The sequence below is a fragment of the Triturus cristatus genome, chromosome 6 (genome assembly GCF_964204655.1).
Source record: "Triturus cristatus chromosome 6, aTriCri1.1, whole genome shotgun sequence".
Classification (NCBI taxonomy): Eukaryota; Metazoa; Chordata; class Amphibia; order Caudata; family Salamandridae; genus Triturus; species Triturus cristatus.
In genome coordinates, this window is record NC_140589.1 from 1,522,713,250 (window position 1) to 1,522,734,086 (window position 20,837).

The 20,837-nt window shown below is 46.5% G+C and overlaps 1 protein-coding gene across 1 annotated transcript in view; it reads right to left on the minus strand.

Annotated features, from left to right (window-relative positions):
* PAK5 (p21 (RAC1) activated kinase 5) overlaps positions 1–18,809 on the minus strand; it is a 795,393-nt gene extending 776,584 nt beyond the window's left edge. The window contains exon 1 of the mRNA XM_085612660.1: positions 18,514–18,809. The gene's annotated coding sequence lies outside the window, so the exon portion shown is untranslated. The remainder of the gene's footprint in view (positions 1–18,513) is intronic.
* Between the last annotated feature and the right edge of the window lie 2,028 nt (positions 18,810–20,837).

Below are 20,837 nucleotides of genomic sequence, written 5' to 3' on the forward strand. Positions count from 1 at the left end.
CTATATACCAAATGGATGGTGGTGGAGTGAGTTAGTTAAGTGCTCACCACCCCTCCATTCTGCATAGCAGTCGACATGTTTCTGCCGGTTCAAAATTAAATCTCCGGCATTCCTCAGGACATGTTAGATCCCTATGCCCTTTTACCAAACCCCTGTTACTACCCACTCTTGTGGGTAATACTCCACCTGTCAGTCTGGAGTTCCTCTTGTAACTTACTCTTTCAAAAATAGGAACTGAAAGATAAAAATGCGAAAATGACTTCCACATCTAAAACAAAAGACGAAATCTTTATCACGTGTGCTCTCAAACAAACTGCAGCAATTATACCAAATGGGTATTGTCATTGAGGTCTACACTCTTTTCAACAACAGATCGATTTGCTTGGAATTTGTGGACCAGTGCTCTTTCTACCAGTAGTGCCTCCCATTTCTATTGACTTAATTTACACTGGCTCTGTTGATTTTGAATAAATCATTGAGGGGACTAGTCGTGTAGATCCCTTCCTCTCTTGTTGATTCTCTGCAATTACAAACCACCCATTTGGTGTGGCCAGAAATATAGTCTATGTGGTGCTCAATCCACCATCATGATTTCAACGGGCAAACAATGGCCATCCCAGTGGTATATATGTTTTTGTACATCACATACAAGGAATGACGTGCCGAAACACATGCGAAAAACATACTCCAACATCCCCACATGTATTCCAAGGGTATTCAGGTGTTACTACCCCCATCTTAGTGAAAAGATCTTAAACATATTCATGTGGGATCGTGCGATATCCAGCCTTTCCCATTGCTTACCAGAGTTTATTAAGCAAGTTGCTAGAAAAGACACTGGAGTAGAGAGCGACCCTCTGTAGTCACACACTGCGGGAGGGAAAACACAGAGTGTATTCAATTCTTTAGTTCGTAATTCATACCGACTGACACACATATTCGCATGATGTTTCCCACTCGTGTTTTAAAAACCAGTCAGTATCGTGTGTTTGCCAAACCTCTTGTCTTGTTCGTTGTTGAAAGTACTCAACGCTACCCTATTTCACATCCCCTTAGGACCCTGAGGACTCTTGTGTGTCCGGCTATGCACATATATCCCCCCACACATAGTAAAGGAGCAGGAATTTACTTTCTATAATGAGGCTTCTCTATTCATATCGCATACTCGAGTGCCAAAGTTGTATCCTCGAGTGACTATAGCATAGATGTGATTTGCTCCCCTCAGTTTATGGCCAAATCCCCCTTACTTCGTCAAGAGTGGTGCGCCGCCTACGGACTCCGTCTCTCTTGGTGCCGTGTAGATACTCTGTCTTCCATGCCCTCTGTATTTACACTTCTGCTGCCATGTCACGTGATGCGTGTGAGTGACGATGCACGCAACGCGTGACTGAGCCGCAAGGCACGTATCACCTTGAGACTAGACCGCTAACCTCCCTGGTACAACCAAGTGTAGCGAAAAAATACCTTTGTATACATAGGCCTGTTGTCACAGAATATTAGCGTAAAGAAAACCTCGCCTCCGGGAGTAAGCTCATTAATCATCTTGTTTCTTCCAGGGACAATCCTAGCAAGGCACGTATCACCTTTGAGACAGGACCGCTAACCTCCCTGGTACAACCAAGTGTAGTGAAAAATGCCTTTGTGTACATAGACCTATTGTCACGGGATGTTAACATAGAAAAAGCCTCGCCTCCGGGAGTAAGCTCATTAATCATCTTGTTTCTTCCAGGGACAACTTAGCAGAGGCTCTTCCTCATACAATATTTACTAAAATATTTATTAGTAATATTGGTGCTTCTATTTAGACAAGGGCCCATCACCTGCCCTACCAGGTCATTATTACCGGCGTATTCTATACTCAATAGTCCCCACAGGTTCTCCAAATGAATGCAAGAATCAAAACAAGAAACATTATAATATCAGGGCATGAAATGCAACAGGTTATAAAATAAAAACATGAGTCATAAGACATTACCATCAGCACATGAATTAACAAATATTATCATAAACTCATAAGGCACAGTCCACCTGTGCGCCTACTATGCGTACTATGGAAATTTAGCAAAGTTCCTCGATCAGGAAGATTCATAGCGGTGACGGGGGGCTACCGTCAAGGTTTTACACCATAATACAACACCAGAACAATGTCCCAAAATACCACACCAGAACAATGTCCCCAAGTTCAGTGCATCCGGAGCCCTCCGGGGTCTCTCAGACCGCGATTGCAGAGAAAAAGCAATTCTAACATAAATCATAGGTCCCAAGAACACCTGCGCTTCTACACTTAAAATGGTAATTTCAACTTTCCCACATAGAGCAAGATCCTAGTGGCAATCAGGACCTCCTTCAAGGGGTCACCCCGTCATGCCGGCTGAATTCGAATGCCACCAATGCAACCTTGTTGAGTCTCCAGCATTTCCTAAGTGCTCAAATGCAGCTGCCTGCAAACGTGCGGTACAGCTGCTACAGCCCAACCCCTTTTGATCCCGGTACCTCTGCGATCTCTTCCGACACGACTAACGGCGTCCTGGAAAGGGAGGGGTGCACCTCTGGGCATTCATGATGTCGGCGGCTTCCAGAGTGGGTCCGCCTCGTCAGATGCAGGCAATTACCTAAATGAGGGGGATGGATCAGGTCCATGTGGTCGCCTGTGCCGGCAACGCATCGTCCAAGGGAAGAAAGGTGGCCAAACCCGACTCTGGGGGGCGTGAATTGAACCTAGGGACACGACGATCCCAAATCCCACACTTCCCCCTATAAAGCTTTGTAGCACTAACCAGCGCTTGTCTGGCGCTGACTGAAAAGATGACTGGCCGGACCCACAAGTCCAACAGCGGATTCGAGGTTTGGTGAAATCTTTTGATACTGGGGTTCCAAAGTACAGGGAGGGAACTGAAAACCAACAAGCCCCTTGAGAGCACTGGGGAGCACTCAGCAAACATCAGGTAGGCTGGCCAGCAAACAAAGACCCCTAGCAGAGTGTCAGTCCCTCCAGCAGCCCAACAAGCAGCAGGCCAGCACAACAAAGTAGGTAGACCTAATGATGGTTCTTCTTGGTAGCACAGTGGTTTTCTGGTAATGCGCAGAATGTAGAGCCAGAAGTGTCTGGGTCCAAGTCCCACACGGTGTCTACCATCATGGGGTCAGAGCCCCTGTACTTATACTCAAAATTGTCTTTGTTCAGGGGGGAACTTCAAAAGAACCTTTATAAGTGTGCAACAATCCCATTTTAACCCAGCCTCGTTACTGTTATCAGCAGGGGGTAAATAAGCCCTTTGTTTGCGGGCAGAACTCAGCCTATACAACTGTAAAGTGTGAACGCCCTCTTCCTCTCCTGGCCCAGGAATTCAGAAGCATGCAAATGAATGCAGATGTAATCCCTCCCACACCCAGCCCTTCCTGTGTTATTGCTGTCTGGAAAGAATGCACCATGTGTAGCTGTCACGCAGGTCAGACGTGAACTGGAGTCAGGCTGCAAAGCACAACTAATAATAAGCACAGAAAAATGCCCACTTTCTACAAGTGGCATTTCTAAAATAGTAATGTAAAATCCACCAGGAGGCAGGATTTATCACTACCATTCTAAACATACCAAACATGGCAACGCTACACCTTTCAGATCCAGAATGACCACTTAATTATATATAAGGGAATTCCTAATGCTAGCCTTTAAGATGAGTAAGCCTCACAGCAGTGAGAAACAAAATAGGCTGTGTGTAACTACCAGGATATGCCTCACATAAAGGCACATGTCCTACCTTTTACTTACACAGCACCCTACCCATAGGGTTACTAGGGCCTACCTTAGGTGTGACCTATGTGTAACAAAAGGAGAATTTAAGGCTTGGCAAGTAGTTTTAAATGCCAATTCAAAGTGGCAGTAAACTGGGCATGCAGGCTTTGTAGTAAGGTGAGACAGGTTTGAAAGGTTACTTCTGTGGGTGGCACAAACAGTGCTGCAGGCCCACTAGTATCATTTAGTTTACAGGCCCTGTGTATACCACTGTACAAGGGACTTGCATGTAAATCAAATATGCCAAACAGGTGTAAACCAATCATACCATGTTTAGAGGGGAGATAGTACATACACTATAGCACTCATTAGCAGTGGTAGAGGGCCCAGAGTCCTAAAACCAAAAAATAGAAGGTCAGAAGGTCAGAAGGGGGAGGAAGCCAAAACGTTTTGGGATAACCCTGCAGAAAGGGCCAGATCCAACATGGTATAAAATCATATTTGTCTGAACTTTGCCACAGTGTAGTCACCTGAAACATATATTTGTTTTTGGATTTCCCAGCACTTCACAAGTCATAATGGCTGAGCTAGCTCTCCAGGACATGCTTCAAATGGCTCTCACGCCAAGCACTGGACAGAAGTGAAGAAACTGAGCTGGGCCTGGCAGGAAACAATTAGTGCATGAAAAGAACTAGTAATAACTGTATCTCTTAATACAGGTTCAAGTAGAGTTTATGGTGCTCTTCCTTTAGGCCAAATGTTGGCTAGGTATAAATCTCCTTTGCAGTTCAGGAAGTTAGAATGAAAAGGACATGGGTGATGGTAATAAGTACGAAACCACTCTGTACACTGGGACTAGGTCTCACCACATATGTTAAATGGTGCATGGAACTGTGGGAAATATTTTTGCCGCAATACATCTTCGAATATCAGAAGCACATCATACTGTTACAAAGGTAGGACTGGGACATATTGGAGTTTTATTGGGATTGGTTTAGAGACCATCACTAATAGTAAATTTGTTTAGCTTGTAAAATCTCTTAATTACGCCACTGCAAGGAGGAAATCTGCTTAGAGCTGAAAAAGAAAGCAGGATATCCCTGCTTGGATCAAAGAAGACTTCTTCACTCACTGCCAGAGACTTGCAGGAGGTGTGTTCCCTGCTCTCATGTAATGTTATGCCTCCACCACTTACCTATAGTTGGGAAACCAAGTGTTCTGCTTTTAGGAACCACAGAGGCATTTAACTATCCCTATTCTGAGAATAAACAGAGCCTGCCCACCGGAGCAGCTTGCTGCAAGAATCTTGGGTGTTGTAGGGTTAAGTTAAGACAGAGCATTCAAGCTGCTGCTCAGTTAGAAGCACCTTGTCCTAAGAAGCTGGAGAGCTGAGTGTCTTTGCACAGATGGAGTTGACTGGAAAGACAAAAAAAGGGGTTACTTCAGTGGAATTCACTCTGAAGTAGCCAGAAAGTGGTACAGAGAATCTTTCAACTTATGCCTACAATTCTTCAAGCCATGGAGATCATCTGCATCAAAACATAATTTGAGTTACGCCAAGCTTGCTAAAATAGCACTGAGTCATGGTCACAAGAGGTACCTGGATCCAGCTGGAAACTTCTATACAGCACATCCTAGAGTTCAAGTTGTTTGACCCATATTCTCCTGGTATCAAGCTCTCCTTGGCTCAACTACCCTCTCCTGCTCTGCCCACCATTCAACTCCATCACAATATGGCCTCAACAGCATCAAGCCACATCAAGCTGCTGACTCCACAAACTTAGAGCACATTTCTTCAACTCTTCCATGATTAAACTCAATTGAGTCATCCAATCGACATTCTCAAGGCATAGCTCAACTTCAAAACAACCCCCATGCATTTGGCACCACTTTAAGGAGTAAGACAACATAATTCAACCAAAGCTGTGTGTATTGTTAATTATGCACAAGTAGTTGGGCAAAAGGAGGTACATTTGGGCCAACGGATTATGGGAGGAGTTTAGCAATTTCCTGTCACCACAAAACAGCTAGTTAAAATGTTTTGTCCTGCCTCCTGCCATTTCCTGCTTGGATTGGCTTCCTGGAGCAGGAAATGGTGGCTAGGTAGACTACACCCTCCAATCAACTGTGGTACGACCTCAAATAGCGTGTGTGCAGAACCATAAAGGGTGCAGGCAATTAGAGAGCAAGCAGGCAGGACATCATTTTGGGCATGGACCTCAGAACTAGGAAAAGGGAGGAGAGTGGCACCAGTGTCCTCCATTTCCTGAATAGGCCTCTCACCCCAGCAGGAACAGGACAGTTTCCAGCTGCTGCAAAAGCACAGCTGATGCTGCTCCTCATTCTTAATTCTTGTAAACTACGGGCCGGATCGTCCTTTGCATAGCTATCCATTGTTATAAATAAAGGGCAAAGAAGCGAGCCTTCATTAACTACTAGATTTGAACTGCTGATTTAAATGTGAGCAGTCTTTTTAAATGTAACTGTATTCTTAGATTTGTTTTAGACTATTACAGCCTATTTTGATTTTTTGGCCATCTTTATCAGTTTTCCATAAACAATTTACAACCTTTTGCACCATTTTTTTCTTCGTTTTTTAGATGTTTGATTTTTTAATTATTTTGGTTTGCCCATTTCCGTGATTAATATCTTACATGTTGTACGAAATGGGGTTACTGGTTAAGGTGGGTGAAACTCTTCTCAAACAACAACCACAATTCTTGTCAGGATGAACTACATAAGTCACTAAATTAACATGTGCTTAACTCTGTGTTAGCTCGGCACAGAAGCAGTCAGTGTTAACTTAGAGGTACCATGTTAAGTATTTATGCAGCACACAAACAGTAATAAAGTAAAAACACAACATAAGAAAAATGACACACCAATTTACATAAAAAGAGAAAAATGTGATAAATAAAATGATACCAAAACTGGAAAAATCTTTTCAGTAGAACAAGAGATATGCATGTTTAAAGTTTTAGGTAAGTATAGTACCTAAAAGCACAAAGCACCCCTTGCGGTTACCTGGTCATGCTAAACCAGGGAAAAATCACAAGTTCAGATAGACTACGATGGAGCATTGGCTAGATACAGGGAATAGGTTAGTCCCACAGAAATATTTACCTTCTTAAAGTCCTGCACACTGAGTTCTTTTTGCGGTGGAGGTGTTTGCGAGGAGCATGTAGCACGAAGGGCAGAAATTGTGTCGTGGACGGCCGTTGCTGTAACACAAAGATCCAGTTGGGCGTTGTGAACGGCCGTTGATGGAGCTTAGCACTGGCAGTCAGTGCAGGCTGTTGTTGCTGTACCTCAAAGTGCAGATCTTGCTTTGCCGGTTGTAGCTGGAGGTTGCTGTAGCATAAAGAGTCGGCTTCACCAGAGCTTCGAGTTGGCGGTTGTTGCGGGTGGCAGAGTCTCGGTGTAAACAGGTCTGTTTGTGGTTGCATAGAGTCCAAAACTTCAGGATTCCTTCTTTTCTTGCAGAGGAGTGCACTCAGATGCTATCCAAGTGTCCAGGACCTGTGATCAGGGACTCGCTCTACCAGAGATCAGCAAGGTTCTGGCAGGTCCAGTTGCAGGTCCATTTGCGACAGGTCAGCTGGGCAATTGCAGGGAAACCTCTGGAGCTTGTTGTGTCCCTATAGCTCAGAAAAAGGAGGTGAGCAAACTTACCCTTGGAGTCACTTTGTTTAGCCTGCCGTGAAGGAAGCAGGCCCAGTCTTCCTTCCTACAGAGCAGGGCAGGCCTCAAGCAGCAGGGCAGTTCCTCTGGGGAACAAGGCAGGCCTCAAGCAGCAGGGCCATTTTCTAGGGAACAAGGCAATCCTTCTGTTGTCTACAGGTCCAGAGGTGTACAGAGGAGTTGCACTGATGGTCCAATATTTATACCTGGTACAACTTTGAAGTGGGGAAATCTTCTGGGCTACCCCTACATCTGGTTCTGATAAGTTCTTCCCTTCCTCTGTCAAGGCTTCAAAACGTCTGCGGTGACAAAAGACTAGTGTCAGGTTCCTTTGTGTGGGAGCTGGAGGCAGCCCGTTGAAATGTAAGTGAGTCAGGGATTAGCTCTGCCCCCAGCAATCCAGGCAGGGTGGACAATCCTGCCAAAACCTAGTACGCTTTGTCTCGCTGTCTGGGAGGAATACACAAACCCCAGCAGCTAAGTTATTCACAGTCATGTGACCCAGGACACTGGCACAGGCACAAAAGGGTTAGGGTAGGAAAATGTCAACTTTCTAAATGAGACATTTTCAGAATTGAGACATTAAATCTGACATTACCATTAAAGAGGATTTTAAATTACAATTCATTTGAGTCTAAACATTACATTTCTACCTGCCCCCATCCAACCAGAAGTTAGCACGTATTAAAGATAATGTGGTAACCCTATGTTATCTTATCAGAGAGGTAGGATTTACAGTAGTGAAAAACGAATTTCAGTATTTCACTTCCAGAGCTTGTAAAACCAAAAAACACATGCCCTACTTTGAATATACAATGCACCGTGCCTATTGGATTGTTTAGGGCCTACCTTAGGGGTGACTTATATGTATTAAAAAGAAAGGTTTAAGCCTGGTAAGGGGTTTATTTTGCCAGGTTAAGCTGCATTACAGGCTGCAATAACAGGCCTCAGACATATTTTAAAGTGTTACTTTAGTGGGTGGCACAATGAGTGCTGCACGCCCACTAGTAGCATTTGATTTACAAGTCCTGGGTACCATGTAGTACTATATACTAGGGACTTACAAGTAAATTAAATGTGCCAAGTAAGTGCTGGCCAATTTTACCATGCTTACGGGAGTGAGTACAATTACTTTAGCACTGGTTAGCAGTGGTAAAGTGCACAGAGTCCTAATGCCAAGAAAAACGGAATTCAGATGGGTTGAAAGCAAACAGTTTGGGAGTGACCCTGCAAAGAGGTCCAAGTCCAACATACACATACTTAATTATTAGAGGTTTTTCTTCAGTGCAAACACAGTGAAGTACGTTAGAGAGCTTCTCAGAGAATGTAGAAAAATATTACACTCTTGGTTTTATATTTACTGTGGTCACTACAGTTTATTTTTAGAGATATTTATTGTGACTAGCAAGGGGGATTCTGGCCCCCACATGCTACAGCGACCCCAGCGGACTGCGTGGACCATCATTCTCAGTGCTACGAGGCTCAGGTGCAGAGACATCTCAAGGAAGGGGGCGGGACCTCTTGATGTGCGCTACAAAGTGCCCTCTGCATCCCTGCAGCAGGGGGCATTATTGGGACCAGCAAGGGGGTTTCTGGCCCTCACACACTTCAGCGACCCGAGCGGACTGCATGGACCATCAGCCTCAGTGCTAGGAGGCTCAGGTGCAGAAACGCCTCAAAGTGCCCTCTGCATCCCTGCAGCGTGGGAGGCGCGCGGGACTCATTTTGGGCGGGCTCATCAGAGACTGGAAGAGGCCGGACCACCACTCTTTGCCCTACGGATTGATAACTTCTGAAGGTATTGTACCTTAGTGCTTTATGCTCTCGTCCACGCCCCTTTTGTATTTGTAATTCACCTCATGGTGAAGTGCAAAGCGTCAGCAGCTAGTAAACCCAGAGCAGCGCCTTCAACATTAGATGGCTATATTAGAAAAGCAGGAGGAGCTCTAGAAAAGGAAATTGCCCACGCGGAAAGAGGGCTATCTATCACAATTGTACAGACACCTGGGTCACTGGCACCCCTAGTGTCTATCAGCAGCTGGAAATGGGCACTCACATGGGTGCACTTCAGATATAATATCTATGCCACCCTTGCAAATCCTGCATACAGACTCCTCCTCATCTCTGAACTTTGATGGTGCACAGGATAAAAGCACTCTGCCTGGGTCCCCTCATAATAATACGCGCCAGGTGAAACAGAAGATGCGTCAAGGCCTGAAGAAAACTGTACTAACTACTAAAGTGGGCACTGGGCGGCAGGGGGTCCGTTACATTATAAGCACCGGGGTGACATTGAGAATCTGTTGGTAGGCTTACTTGCACCTATTTCTAAACAGTTAGGAACAATTGAGAACTATTTGTTGAATATTAGGAGTCTCTATTCCGCTGGAGAAGGTGCTATTAGTCCACAGTCTGAGGGTGCACATTCTGTTTCCACAATATCTACCAACTGCGATAAGCTGACTTGGTTGGGCGAGAATGTTCATATGACTGGAAGTACCAACAGCAAGCAAATTCAACACCAAGGGCGACCCAACGTAGAAGAAATACACACCCCGCAGAGAGGTCTATCACAAGATCTGCAAATACAATCCCAACTATATCCCCCTGAAAGTGTAACCCAGAAGCCAACTAATGAAACACTTCCTTAATTAGCGTCTTTTTAATTTGTGGTATCTTAAGGGCCCAGCGGTTTATGGTGAGAGCCTTACGTTGCGGGGACGAGCCGATGGTTATAGTGGAGAGGATAGGTGAGTGGTCCGAAAAAGTGCGTACAAGACAGCGGGACTCAGAGAACTCGTGGATGTCTCATGCGAGGGTGAATATGTGATTGATACACGATTGACTGTTGTGGGCCCTGGAGTGGAAAGTAAATTGTACGGTGGTGGGGTTAAGAAGCAGCCAGACATCGACAAGGCCCATGGCGGACAGGAACTCAGCGAGTTGAGAGCCCCTGAGGGGGTCTCTGCGTAGCGGGAGGCGATCCCTGGCACCATCTAATGCTAGGTTAAAGTCTCCCCCTAACACCAATAGGCCAAGTGGGAGATCAAGGAGGAGTGCTCCCAGGTCCTGCAACGCGAGGCGCTGCAGACCCGGGGGGGGGGGGCATATACCGATATGACATTTAGTGTCTTCCCCTCCCACATGCCAGTGAGCGCTACGTATCTGCCTTTATCATCAGTCCATGTCTTATGTATTATGTATGGGCAGCCTCTGCGAAGAAGTATCCCCATCCCACGTGAACCAGATGTAAATCCCACGTGTGCGACCGAGCGATATCCCCACCTATTTAAGGCTCCGCAAAAGTTGGCAATTAGGTGCATTTCCTGAAGAAGGACTATGTCTGGTGTTTGCCTCCTCAGGTATTGGAGGACTATCCCCCATTTGATTTTGTCCCCAAGGCCATTAACGTTCCACGTGAGGAACCTAAGGTCTATGTTTGGTCCCATTCACCTGTGGAAGTTTTACTTAAGCGGGATCGGAGCAAGGGGAACATAATTAGGATTGGGTGACACCATGGATAGAAGGGTGTGTGGTACGTTCGTATGGGAGTCCCCACAGTTCCAGCAGTCGTGGGCAGCCCAGGGGAGATTTGAATTGGCGTCCCTTGTGACCCCGACCTCTCTGTGACAGGAACAGAAATTGTGACTTGTAGTGCTGTAAAAAGAAAATGTTGCTGTATAACTTTAACACCCAGCAACAACCCCCCCAGGTCCACCCTGTCGTCCCCCTTCCCTGCCTCCCTGCAGAACAGGTCATAAACCTCCCGCCGCCCCCAAATTGCAGAGTGCCTATCGCCCACCCTTGAGAAAGGAGGTGTGTGAGCCAAGCCAAACCCACTGCCTAGAGCAAGTATACGAAATTAAGACTTGCCCCTGACATAGCTACATGGGGAAAGGCGAAATCAAATCACATGCCATAGACAAGAAAGTTCCCAGTGCCTCACAATGATTATACAGTTATGACTCTGGAGCCGCTGCACCGTCAGCAGATGATCTCTAGTTACACTGCCAAGTTGTCTGGATATGAATAAGTCTGTGGTTGCAGCAACATCACCTTGCAGGGCACCCAAGTCAAAGTTCCAGAAATTCCATCTCAGTCCACATGAGTCCGCTCCGACGACGCATCGCCCGCTGCTCGTCCCCCACAGATGATCCATGATGCGGTGACTTGCGATCTTGATGACCTGTTCCTCGATAAGGATTGTGCCTTCGTTTCTCAGCTGTGCGCCAGCCCTCAAGCCAGTCCCAGGCATACTCGGGCTGGAGAAGAACCATGTTTTACCTTCAGATTCCACTCGGAGTTTTGCAGGGAAGAGCATGGCGTATTTGATCTCTCGATCCCGCATGGCACCCTTCACCTCTATGAAACTGCGCCATTGCTTCTGCACCCTCAGCCTAAAGTCGGGAAAGAAGGTAACTGCACTATTGTCTATAGTGTTTGGGGGAGCCACTCTCGCCGTCTGTAGTATGACATCTCTGTCCTGATAGTTGAACACCCGTGCCAAATGAGGACGGGGCGGCGCTCCCGGTTTAGGCCTGCCACCAGGCACCCTGTGTGCCCTCTCGATGGAGAAGTAGGTGGATAGTCCCTTAGGCTGGAGGTGTTGCATTATCAGCTTCTCGATGAAGAGGTCCCACTCCGGCACGCCCAGTATGCGGACATTTTTGTGGCGCATACGGCCCTCATAGTCATCAAGTTACTGCACCAACAATTCCTGACTGAGCTGGAGGTCGGTCACTTGGCGCTTGAGCAACTTCGGTTGCTACAGTGTCGATGCGACTCTCGTGGGAAGTGCGCACCGTCGTGATGGTAGCTAGTATGTCCTGCAACGTAGGCTCCGAAGGACTCCCGTCCTTTTTGGAAGTAGGTTGCGCCTTCTCCTGTCCCTTTTGCCATGCACATTTTTCTAGCTTCGTTTGGAGCGCACTACGGCCACCGCGACCGCTCGCCATTTTGAAGCAGTTCCCAGGAGGCAGCAGCAGGTGAGTGGGACCCCTGCTGGTATCTCACCGCCGCTTGCGTGTAGTGCAACGCCCAAACCGGCCTGTTGGGTTTCACCAGCCAGGTCGCGACAGGGACGTCAGAATTCAGACCTCCACCGGACCAACTGGTGAGTGTGTAAGGGGGGGCACCGCTTAGCTGCAGACGCAAATGTTTCTATGAATTACCTCGCACCCCTGGCAGCAGTCACAGAGCTGTGTGAATATTAGGTTCTGCTGTGGCAGAGCTATGTTATTTGGCACGCTGATAGGTTATGTCAGTTGCGGTCCGTGCGCTGGTATATCTGTGGGCCCTGGATGCGGAGCGCCATACAAGAGTTCTCCATTTGAGAAGTGTGTGTTACGGTGGGCAGCGTCGATATCTGGACAGGGCACCCCCTTCCTGTCTAACCCAGATGCGCTATGGTCGGGTGCTCTGTACCTGATGTGCCGTGTTTGCGATGATAGGCGGCAGGGCACATCCCCAATGCCTGTCTGCTCACAGTGCTGCTGCTTGTTGAATTCAGGAGGCTTGGGTATTGCTGTGGGGGATATTGCCTAACACTCAGGGCTGCCCCGATCTTCGGCGACTCAGCTCGGGCCACTCCCAGCCGGAGGCCTCCACGTCCTCCGTCCACTACCTCTTCTGCTCCAGTCGTGGTAGGCCGCCTCTGGGGCCCGCTGGTACGCCGGAACAGACAGGGCACGCTGCGGCGAGATCAAGGATTGGGTGGGTAGAGGCGGTGCGCTGATTTAGGTATATTCCCCGGTGGGACCCCACGGGACAATCAGGGCCGGTCCTGCAGGGGGATTACCGGAGCAGCTACTGGAGAGTCGCTGGGTTTGTCTCTCGGTCAGAACCCCACTACAAGGGACACAACTTCAGCGAGGCAGCCCGGTGAGGGGTAGACTCCATTGACGGAGAGCCGAATCTTCGTGATGCGGCACTCGGGAGACACGCCGCTGCCTCCACGCCGCGCCCAGCACGTAGTTGTAGGCCTCACCCCTCGCTGTGGCGGGCACGGCCTGGGACCAGTACGCTATCTTCCGTTATGGGCTGCCGATCCGACCCGCAGACCGGAGGGCAGTTCACCGCCTCTCGAGGGGCAGCTGGAACAACTTTCAGGCACTTCTGCCTGGGGCACGGCTGGAATTTACGGATGGATCAGGAGTGGAGTGACGGAGCTTCTCTAACTTGCGGCCATCTCCCTCTGCAGTTGGCCACGCCCCCCCATGAAACACTTCCTGGAAGTACATCCTGTAGTCTTTAGCAAGTCCCAGGAAATGGAAGTAATAATGGGAATGAGGGGTTGCCTGATACAACAACTATAAACTTACCACCAGCCTGTAGCCCCTATGTGACAGTCAAGGCAAATGTTCCTGCCTCGAAACCAGGTTCAATTGAGACCCCATTTCAGTTAAAGAATAAAGTTTTGCACTGGCTTCACTCTAAGTTTTTATTTTCGACTTCCAAAAGTGACCAAATTTTGATGACTCAGTGAGTGGGATGGATTGGCCCTACCAAAAGGGTGTTTAAAGGGGACTGTATTAAACTACCCAGTTACGCCAGAGAGACTCTAAAAAGGTCCTTACAGCTGCCCTGGACTGGCAATAACATCATACTTTTCACTTAGGATATTTTTATCGCCATGCATTTCATGAACTTGAGCCCTCTATTGACCGATTTTGTGGTAAGCAGCATGATACCCAACACCCAGTGGCCATCCCACTTTCAAATAGATTTGGATGCTTGTGCTCACTACAGGAGAATGATTGACTTTACATTGACATCATACGTACTGGTAATAAGGGTGGACGGGCAACAATAGTTAAAGATCAGTGCCTTAACCCACTTGACATTGACCCTTTGTGTTTGTTCAATCCTGTAGTCTCTATTTCCACCCTACGCTCTATACCACTTTTTCGAACTAGCTTCGAAGCCCTTAATCAATCTGACCCTCCTGTAGTCTTCCATCGTTTTCATCATAGGGGAAATACTCTTTTGTCACATTGAATGTGTGTGGGCTGCGAAGTAAATTGAATTCCCCAGACTGGTGTAATCCTACCCTAGACTCCGATATACTTTGTATTCAGGAAACCTAGTGTATGGAGTCTACCTTTGTTAAGGGGCTTAAATCGTTATTCCTGGAAGCCAACACATCTCCAGCAGGCAAGGCCAAAGAGGGTCTTCAGATCCTAGTATCTAATTCATTATTCTCCACAACTAAAAGGGTAACAATGGTTGTAACTTATGCAAAGGTACTTTAGTCATCACCGAAAAATGGGCCTAATTTAGTTGTGATCTACATTTACAACAACGTTTTCGATTCATCCTGCAGTTCAGTTGTGCATGCACTAGATGCAGGGTTGGAAGAGTCTATACAGCCAATCTGTTCTAACTGTATTATCGTCTGGCTAGGTGAATTTATTATCCAGACATTTTCCCTTCCAGCAAAACTGGTCTGTGGTGTGACCAGTACTGTGGGAGATGGAAGGATTAGGATTAAATGGTCTGGGGTGGACCCATTTAAGGTACTGCAGGATTTACGAACCATGACTCTGGATGAATTTAGTTATTGCTTGGACAACGAGGTAGATCATTAGGGGCTCTTACATGCTGTTTGTCAAATTACTAGTGCCTCAGTTCATTACTGTTAAGACCTCTTGGATCTGGTAGTACAGGGAGACGAGGGTGGTTTGATCCATCATGCACCCAAGCATCTAAACTCTCATCTAAACTCTCAAGAGACGTCTTTCACAGTCTACCCAGGAATTTTCCAAAAATTAAGCAATCGCGGAAGCACTATAAGCATGTACTTGCAGCCAGGAAAAGGGTTTTATGAGAGGAAGCGAGGGCAAACCTAGCCAAGGCAAATGATCAAAGGATTCAGGCTTTTTTGGAATATAGTGAATGCCCCTTTTTAGGTCTCGCCTGACCCAGCGCATGCGCTGGTCTGGTGAGACTTATAGAGAGGGCTCCAAAAAGTGCTACCAGGCCAGCCTAGAGCTACAGTGGATGTGCGCGGGCGCGCGCGCCACGCTTTACCGCGATTACTTTCACTTTAGAGGCCGCACAGCCGCTTTGATGTTTGATCGCGATCCCGATCACTTTCACTTTCGAGGCCGCACGGCCGCTTGGCATAGCCAATAGGTCTCGCTTTTGGGACCTTATAAGTCTGTAGTTATGCACTTATAAGGTCCCAAAGGCGAGACCTATTGGCTATGCCAATGCTTGTTTAAAGGATGATCTATGCCTGAACTTAACTCCTTAGCCCCCTGCAAAGCATGGTAACTCAGGTCAGGGGTTGCTTTCTCCTATTGCTTGGGCAGTCTATATGGACAAAAGTAGAAACAAATTTCACCAAATCAATTATATCTTACTAGCTCTCGTCCATATTTGAAAATCCCTTGGCTGTCTTATATATAAAAAAAAATGTAATTACTGATTGATTCGCCCATCTTGACTAACCCCGGAAGTTGCCCCTCTTTGGAGAAAAGCATAATTAAGAGTACCTTTCTGATCCACAGATGGGAACTTAGAATGTTTGGTGAATCTAAGAAGTATGCAGTTGTTTTTATGTATCACATGATCTGTTGGAGGGTTGTCAAAATTATTTAATTTGGGTGATTACCATTCAGCAAAGCTTTGTGTTAACTAGATTACTACTGGGCATTGTCCACCACCTTGTCACCTTCCCTGAAACGAAAAAGCACCCAACAACCCCAATACCCTGTCCTTGTGATGGTTTGTCAGTCCAAAGCACATGGCACTTTGTTTTATTCTGCAGTTTTTATGAGGGTTCGAGAAGTTATTATCTAAAACTACTTTTCCTGAAGGGAAATATATAAATTAGAGAGATGCTTTAAAATGTATATTTGCACTAGAGAATCCCTTGCTTTGCGTTACAACTGCACTCTATATATAGGGTGACATATATTTTAGGAAACGTATTGCACTGTAATATATTTTCATGTGGGGGTTTTAAGAAGTGTTCTTTTTTCTTTTTATCATTGTCTTTTAATACTGCTGTGTATTTACTGAGGATCATTGATGATGGGTTCTTTTTCATACACTTTTATGGCCTTCTGTCTTTGTGCCGAATAATGATTTTAAAGAAAAGATAAGAAAGGCTGGATTATTGATAGGGAGTGAGAATATAAAGAAACAGCGCATTTGCAGTTTTATATTTGTAGTGATCATAGAAGGAAACATTTTGATATGAGACCGGAACATTGTAAGCGGTCAAGGAGAAGAAAAATCTAGTGAAAGCTTAGCCAGTTTAGGCAGCTAAGGGTGGTGAGCCAAAGCTATGAGGAAGAGAAGGAGTAAGCAGATGTCACTAGCTACTTTAGAGGGAAAAAAGGACACATGCCCATTTCCTCTAGATGCCACAGGTATCAGAGTAGCACATCCTAATGGTAAAGTTGTTTGGCTAGTTGTTTCACACATACTTCCCACATTTCTCAAAGGGTACTTAGCCGTGAAACCAAGCTCAAGCTAAGAGATACTTTACAGAAACAAGGTTAACTTTGTGGGTCGCATTCTTTGGGTCGTGCGTGTGTTCAGTCACAGCTCACATCCAATCTTTGGATATTCCCACATAGCTTTCATTCTAAATCCACACGGTTACCAAAAGACACTTTATGATTTATAAACGTCTGATACCACTAGTACTATACAAAATAAATTTCAGAAGGTTATTAGCCTCCCTGGGGATACTGGGACCTGTCATGATATCTATCAGAGTACACTAGCAAGCGACTGTGGTTGGTTGGAACTTTTTACCAAATGATATGGCCAACCCTCCCCTACTAAAACACTTATGACGAGAGTACTGATGGTTATGGGTAGAATCCTAAACATTAAGGCATGAAGCGCTATATCAGAAGACAGTATGAAGCACTGAAAGATTAACATACAGCAGATCAAGAATGGGTACTTTAGAACTAAAAGCTCGGCTTGGGGATTGCATCATGGGGCAACTGGAATGCAAAACTGTCCAGAAATAATGAATACAGTTAAATGACCAATGGCGATCTGTGAAAAATTTACCCTAGTGGAAAACAACGCACAACACACAGGTACTGTGTCGGAAACAGACAACATGTCAGTGCTAACATCTGGCACACTGAGCCCAGAGTTTAACTGAAGAGCAAGCCACGTGTTCTGAGACTAAGGGATACCACGTAAGGGGGAGCATGCAAAAAGAAGTGTAAGGTAGTCTGTAACTATAACTTTTTCGTGGGGGATTGCAAGTATAAAGTTTTGACAATAAACAATACATCAATGTTTACAACGTTAGCGCAAGAATAGTGAAGATGTAACCATGTAACCAATCAACAACATAATACTATTATGGCTAACCTAACCTAAAACTTTTCAATATACACTTACCGCCCAGCCTTGCAGCTTAGCACACCTTTAAACTTCAGTTGAACGTCTAAAAATGTTGAAAATCACACCTCTAGTCAAGAGTTCAAACCACAAAGACACCGAGTAATATTTAAAATAGATTAGCATCATTGCTACGGATAATAAGGACACGTAAATTGGTCATCCTTCTCGATACAGGCATAAGGTTTGATGAGCTTTTGACACTTTTTTACGTTACTGAAGATACATGTGTCTCCGGAAAAAGAAATAAAGGGAAAACCAGGCACATATACACAGAATATGCGACTTGATATAGACATAGCGAGACATACAGTACAGAAAGCCTGCTGCATAAATAGATGGAACAGCGTGATGCTGCTTTCCACTGTCACATGCGCTGTGTTGCAGTGTCCCGCTATCTCTATAGCGCACAGTGTGTGTGTGTACAGGAAGTACACACGGGGAGTAGAGTCATCGCTCAGAGGGTCTAGCTCTGGGATGAAGCCACTGGACGGGCACATGGGGGGGAGGGTGTGCTGTGCATAGCCCCTGTCACACACATACATTGTCTGCTCGGGTTCATGCCTCGGAGCCTGCTGTCAGCCTGCACAGCATCTCCTAGGAAACAGACCTGCTGCCATGTAGTCCTCCCGTCCCGGACTGGCCGGCTGCAGCGCGCCTGACACTCTGGGTACCATGGATGCTCTGTGCGCCTTCAATACCGGGAAGCGATTACAGCCTACCTGCTCTTGCGGTCGGTTTCAAGAGCGCTGCTGCTCCTGCAGCCCGCTTTAGCCGCGGTCCGCGGCCGCTCACATGCTGGCCTCTGTCGGCGCCATGTTCGTGCCGGGCTGCCGCGCGTGCTGCCCCCCTGAAGGGAGAGCGCGAGCCCAGGGGTGGGAGAACAACAACAACAAGAGCATCAACACTGCCTGCCTCCCCGGCGCCAGCCCCAGCCCGGTGACAGCGGCGCCGCCTGACGCGCCCGCGCAGCCTCCGTCGCGCCTCCTGCAGGCGGAGCCGCCGCGCAGGCTTCACTCAGGATGATGCGCGAGGGCCGCGCAAGGACAAACTGGCGCACAGCGCTCTCCGACGCCACCGCAGAGCACCGGCGTGTGTGCTAAGCTTCGCGGAGGGAGGGCAGCAGGGTCACGCAGGGCTGCCACCAACAGGGTCACGCAGGGCTGCATCCTTTATAGGGGCACCGTCACTCTAAACGGCATGACTGCCGGTACACCTGTGGGTCACACTCAAGGACACACCTCCGTTGTCACAGCCGGACACTTGAGGGGATAGACAATGTTGAGATTTCATCTACTACTTGAATTATTTTTCCTCAATTCTCATATAGTTTAACGGGGCGTCCGGGGAGAGTCATCTCCCCCGGTTTTGTCGGAGAGCGCACCGGGTATAGGCCGCTGATAGAAAGAGACTGACTTATTGTGGAGTTTTAGGGACTGATTGCGTGTCTGGCTTGGCCTCTTTTTAGCAGATGCATTGATCCTGTTGAAGATTTAATTAAATGCAATCAACGGTTTAGGTGTATTCTTGATGACGAAGTTGTTTCTTGGATTAGGAGGGGACGCTTACTAGTTAGAGAAAGTTATGTCCTGTTTTAATTTTCTTCGCATGGTATTTTTCCTTTGTATTTTTGCTGCCTTGCTTGGCCTCTTTACTGAGGTTCTTTTGAGTTGGTGGACTGTTGTTACTACTGTTTTAGAATAGGCCGTTGCCGGAGGAGGGCATGATGAGACAGTAGTTGCAATAGGTTTGGATCGTTGCCCGGCAGGAGTATCCGGCTCAGAGGGACAGGGAGAGAAGGCATTGGCTAGTGTTTAGCTGCAGAGAAGTTGGCCATGTTCAAGGGCATGGCTAAGGGGAGCAAGACAAGTTCATCTTAAAAGTCTGGCGGGGAGAGGGGTGCATTTTGGATAAGTTGTCAGGTTTGAATGTTGATGGCAGTTTGTTTTGAGATGGTGGCCGTTACCATGGTAGAATAATGGCGGTAAGTGATGGTTTTGTATTAGTGGGGTCGGTCGGGTATTCCGTGTCTTAATAAATAGACCTTTTACATTTTAATTAGTGAGTCTGTAATTTGCTGTGCCGTCTCTACAATTTACTTTTTATACTTTTCCCACAAAAAAATGTTAAGGATGACTCAACCACTCACTGAAATATTTGTAGAGAAGTGGTAAAAATGGAAGGTTGTTTGGGGTCTGAAAATCAAACTAAAACGGTGGCAAAGGTGTGGCGCCGGAGCGTTACAGTGAAGGACTGGGCTGATGGCTCTCAGAGTGAGGCACTGAAGTTGCTGAGGATCACTGTGCAAGAAATATCCGCATGCAGAGGCCCTAGAGACTTATTTATCAAGGGAGAGTAAACACATGTGCCCGTTTAGACTAAATGTGGCAAGTAAAAATTATACTTTTATGTGTATGAGAAGTGCAAATTATGCATCAAATTACGAAAAAAAGATACATTATGCGGAAAACTATGTAGCATTTTATAGTTATTTTTGGTTTCAAACTTTTTAATAAAGAAAAGGCAACAATGACTTGCATTTTACAAAATCACAACAGTTGTACAAAGAGCATCACCACAGTAAACCATACTACATCAAATTACTATTGGGCTTTATGCACTTCCTGTCCAAAAGAACGATTGGACACATCTGGCTGTAAAGGCCTCACGAACGAAGGGAACAAAGTAGGGAGCAAAACACTTATCTAAGTAAGAAATAGGAAAAGCACCCCATCCCCTCCAGGGAATGTCCCAGCCCACCCAGAAAACACTACCCTCAGGAATAATTTCCCAGCCCTACTTACAGGAAATTTGCCCCAAAAGTCCCTGGCTAATTCCACCTGAATTTTTGGTGGATACTGGATATTCAACCAAGACCAAATGACCCATGCTGTCAGTTTGTACCTCAATTCCAGAAGAATTCTCTCCTTGGTAGCATCTCAAGGCTGAGATTGGGGGAAAAACGAAGTCTACCAGGCCCCATCTTTACTCTATTTTTTTAATTTCAGCCCTTACCAATCTGTCTCTCAACTCCGAATCTTCCTGT